This window comes from Canis lupus, chromosome X (assembly GCF_011100685.1).
Source record: "Canis lupus familiaris isolate Mischka breed German Shepherd chromosome X, alternate assembly UU_Cfam_GSD_1.0, whole genome shotgun sequence".
In the NCBI taxonomy this organism is placed as follows: Eukaryota; Metazoa; Chordata; class Mammalia; order Carnivora; family Canidae; genus Canis; species Canis lupus.
In genome coordinates this window covers 111,241,063-111,246,277 of record NC_049260.1, presented here as the reverse complement: position 1 = coordinate 111,246,277, position 5,215 = coordinate 111,241,063, and positions in this window count along the sequence as shown.

The window sequence follows — 5,215 nt, the reverse complement described above, 5'->3', positions numbered from 1 at the left end:
TCCCCAGTGTCCTGGGGCCTGCACATGCTGATTGACTGACTTATGAGCCATCTCAGCGGTGGGCTTGCAGCGGGTCGGTAGCTGCGCTTGCTGGAGCAAAGGCCAAGTCTATACAATTCCTGGCTGCCCGGAGACCACTATTTTAGGGGACTCTCAGTGGGCACCAGAGCACGTGAATTCATCATGTTTAGCATAAGGGAGGTGAAGCTATAGAGCTGAAGACTTGGGTTGTCCTGTTACGCTCACACCTGCGTTTCCCGGTGGGCCTCAGCCTGTAAGCTCACGGGGAGCGAAGCCAGGTCTGCCAAGATTACAGCAGAGTCTGCCCTCTGTGTTCAGACGTGGCTGGGGCGGGCGCAATGGGTTTCTCTTAGTTGCTCGTGCTCCTTCCCCTCTTCAAAATCCGCTCAGCCCGAAAAAATGAGTGGGAAATATCAGAAAGGGAGACAGAACATGAGAGACTCCTAACTCTGGGGAACGAACAAGGGGTGGGGGAAGGGGAGGTGGGCAGGGGGTGGGGGCGACTGGGTGACGGGCACTGAGGGGGATGGGATGGGATGAGCACTGGGTGTTATGCTATAGGTTGGCAAATTGAACTCCAATAAAAAATAAATAAAAAAATATTAAAGCCAAAAAAAAAAAAAAAACAAAACAAAACCCAAAACAAAACAAAACAAACAAAAAAACAAAATCCGCTCAGCCCGCATGAAGCAGGATTTGCCAGCCACCAGATACAGCAAGTGGTTCGCCAGCTTTGGATGCGTATACAGCAGGCACAGGTTGGGCTTGGTTGCCTTTCGGTTAGACGAGAGCAGCTCCCCAGTGCAGGGGGTGCACAGGAGCCCATCTCCAAGCTGGGTGCTCCAACACCCACAAAATGTCCTCATTCCAGGGCAAGGCCTCTGCTTGACAGCTGGGAGTCTGGGGCATAGCACCTGGCCAGCCCCTCCCTGGCTGGGGTGAAGGAGCTCCTGTGGGGCACCTACACACCCCGAGAGATTTCATGATCCCTGTTTGGCCTCCCCGGAGGCATTGCCTCGCAACCTATTTCGAATTACCTACCTCCACCGCCATAGTCACTTAGGGAAACGTGAGGTACCATCAGATCCACGTAACCTAAGGGTCATCATCAGTCACTGGGCATCATGAAAGTGTCTAAGTAGACGAAGAAGCAGCACCTAGTGGTTAAGAGCATAGGCTTTAGAGCCAGACAGAACTGGGTTCAAATTCTGATCGCACTATTCGCCGGGCTGTGTGACCCTGGTGTACTTACTCAACCTCTCTAGCTTCAACAGCTTCATATTGATGGGTGACAAGAGGAGCCTGCGCCTCCCAGTGCTGTCGAGAGGGTGAATGACATCATGCGTGGACAACACTCAACGCAGTCCCTGCCACAGAGTAAATGCTGTGTATACCTTTTAGCTATTATTCTCATAAAAGCAGCGGTAGGCGTAGTGGTCAGGAGCCAGCCCGGCAGCAGTTTGCCTAAGACGGAACCCTGGCTCTGCCTCGTCCCCGCTGTGTGACCTTGGGCAAGTCACTTGACCTCTCTGAGCCTCAGTTTCCCCGCCTGTCAAATAGGGGTAGCAAATGCTGCTACCTCCACGGGTTAAATAAGTAGGTTCCGTGTAGATTTGAAGAGGTGTGCACAGGTTGGGGGGAAAACAAACAAACCAAAAAACCAGAAACAGTCCCATGGAAAGTAAGCGTGGGAATCACCACGTACTATCTGCCCTGAGACAGTCACCCTGCACCCGGGCGCGTAAGCAGAGGCTCTCATAAGTCCTGCGGTAAAGCAGCCCTTCTAATGTTATGTAACGCCACATTTCTCCAGGTCCTAAGATCTGGGACACTTATGTCACACATATTAACGCCTGGTAGGCCAGCACCCAGAAGCTACTTCGAGCCATGCCCAACGCAAAGTAGTTCTTCCAGAAATGTTAGCAATCAGTATTTATTGTTCTGCACGAATCCACTGGGAGGATGGTGTCACAGTGAGGTGGGTGGCGGGGTCTTTCATTTTTTCCATTTCTTTAGTTTAGTTCGAGTAGGTAGGCCTCTCCAGGCTCTGTGGGGGAGGGGACACGGGGCTCTGTCGCTTGCTCATCCTTGCAGTCGCTGAAATGAATGCACTGCGGCCAGCTGGCCACAGTCAGGTAGGCCCGGACGCCTCTGCTTCTGTTCCTTAACCCTCTATTGACCAGGCTCTGAAGCACCAGTGATTTGCATCTAAGGTCACTGGAGAAGCCACCAAGACTAGCAGTGCACCCTGAGGTCACTTGCACTTGAATTGCTCAAGCCTTATTTCCTTTCCTTCACCCCCACCCCTCACCCCCCACACTGCAGGGTGCATAACCTCACCCCAGCAGGAAAGGAAGAGTGCCTTTTCCTCTGGGATGGCCACTAACGGACTCTATCACAGAAAATCCAAGCACAGTCCACGTCTCTGGGCTCAGACCACAGACTGGGCCAATTAAGAGAGATTTCAATTTATTTTTTTTTATTAAAAGATTTTATTTATTTGTTCATGAGAGACACACACAGAGAGAGAGGCAGAGACACAGGCAGAGGGAGAAGCGGGCTCCATGCAGGGAGCCCGACGTGGGACTCGATCCTGGGACTCCGGGATCAGGCCCTGGGCCAAAGGTGGAGCTAAACAGCTGAGCCAACCGGGCTGCCCGAGATTTCAATTTCAAAAGTTCTTTCTAGCTCCAGCACCAGCATTCAAAGCGGGCAGAGATGTTCATTCTCACGGTTTAGGATAGGAAACCAGTCTAGAGAGGTTAAGTGACTTCCTTAAGGTCACACTAATAGTGAGGGGCAGATCTAGAAGCGGACAGCATCTCCGGATTTCCTGGCTTCCCTCCAGAGAGCCGCACTACTCTCCCGAGAGCCCCTGGTATTCTCAGCCCCGCAGCCCCCGAGTGTGCAAACAGGTCGTTTAAACAAGCAGATCGAAACCAAAAAATCAGAACACTCGTTCTCTCGGTCTTAAGGCTTCCTCTGGCCAAACAGGCTCGTTTCCTGGTCTGCATCCACCCTCTCGTGTCTGTGCATCTTCTCTACGTTGGGTCTCTTCTCATTTTTTCCTGTTGCTTTTTTTTTCTTTTAAGAGTTTTATTTATTTATTTATTCATGAGAGACACACACAGAGAGAGAGAGAGAGAGAGGCAGAGACACAGGTAGAGGGAGAAGCAGGCTCCATGCAGGGAGCCCGACGTGGGACTTGATCCCAGGACCCCGGGATCATGACCCGAGCTGGAGACAGATGCTCAACTACTGAGCCACCCAGGGACCCCTCTTCCCATTTCTTAATGCACCTTGTGTGTTTATCTCATCTATTACCTAACCCCTACTTCGTTCCAACGCCCAAAATTGGGGTGGAGGGAAGACCTTCATGTTGTTCTTGCTGTTCCAAGATGTGTCTTTTGCCTGAGTCTCACACCTGAACTCGAACAGCATTTCCTTCTGGTCCTTTGACTCATTTTCTCGAACGTAGTGGATCTTAAACTTGGGTGTGCATTCAGAATCACCCCCCAAATCTGGTGAAAAACCTATTGCTGGGTCCCGCCCCATGCTTTCTGATTCAGTGGGGCTGGGGTGGGGCCCAAGATTTGGCATTTTTCACAAGCTCCCAGGTGATGCGGAGACTGCCGGCCCAGGGGCCGCGCACTGAGAACCACTGCTCTAATGAACGAGTTCAGAACTGCCACCTTCATGCTCCTACCAGCTTGGTGCCAGTGGAAAGTGGGCCGCAAATAGCCCTAGCTCTAAAGAAGCCTTTTCCTTTGAATCAGAAACCAAAAAACTGTTATTGATTTGGGGAAAAACCTCATCCAAAAGTGATTTGCTTTGATTGTGCTGACTGACAAGCATCATTTTCATGGCACATTACGAATTCCAAAGCTAATGAGTACACTGGAGCTTCAGTAATGAGCCAGTGATGGGCGCAAATAACCACAGCCTCGTTTAGGAGAGATGACATCTAGGAAAGTTTCCTGTGGCATTTTTCTGCTCTCTGATCAAGAATACTCCCTGTTGTTTGCTTTTCGGTTTGCATTCAAGTCACTTAGGAATGAAGCGAGCTGAGAGGGAGTCTACATAGCGTACCTGGTGTGCAAGAGGTCTTGGAATCAGGGAGGCCAAGTTTTAGTTCTGGCCCTACCAGTATCCAGCCTCATGGCTCTGGCGAGCCTCTTCCCCTCTCTGGGCCCTACTCTGACAGCTGTCAGATGGACTCCCTAAAAGCATATGTTCTGCGTAGATTTTAAGAGATGGGGTTAGTTTGGAAGGAAAGAAAGAACACAGCAATTCAGTGGTAAAATATGTTTGGGAATCACTTCATTCTCGAACACTCTCCTTAGAAAGTCACAGTGCACCTCGGCATACCAAAGGCTCTGAGAAGTCCCGAAGTAACACAACCCTTAACTCAGTTTCCTCTGAGTATATGACCATGAGACATCACCTTTTCATGAGACTGGGGAATGCCTGGTACATGGGGGCGGGAGGCATTCCTACCACCAAATCGGGGCATGAGTGACTTTGCTATTCCATCCAGCTCTAAGTTGAGATTCTCGGGTGGGGAGAGCCTCACATGGAGACAGTAGTCTGTAAACTACACATCACTTTGCAGTGTAGTGTCTTACAATGTTCTTTCAAGCTCATAAAGGATTGTTAGTAAGGTATGTTGGACACATAAGGAAACGGGTGCCCAGAGTGAACTAGTGATTTGCCCAGCGTTATACGGTCAATGAGTAGCAGAGCTAGAACCTGCTCCCAAATCTTATTCCCAAGCTCATGTTTTCTTCCCTAAAGATGTCCACACAGTGCATTTTGAGTGCCTCAGAGCCCTCGGGCACTTAGGTCAACCCCTCACTGTCTTGATTGATTTACCTTTGGAGTAAGTCTTGAAATTGGGCGGTGTGTAAGTCTCCCAACATAATTCTTCCTTTTTTTTTTTTTTAAATTCTTCCTCTTGAAAAGTTGTCCTTAAAAAAAAAAAAGAAAGAAAGAAAAGAAAAGTTGTCCTTGGGGGCGGGGGGGGGGCGCCTGGCTGGCTCAGTAGGAAGAGCATGGGACTCTTGATCTCACGGTTGTGAGTTTGAGCCCCACCCTGGGTGTAGAGATTACTTAAAAATAAAATCTTAAAAAAAGAGTAAAAATAGGGGATCCCTAGGTGGCACAGCGGTTTGGTGCCTGCCTTTGGCCCAGGGCG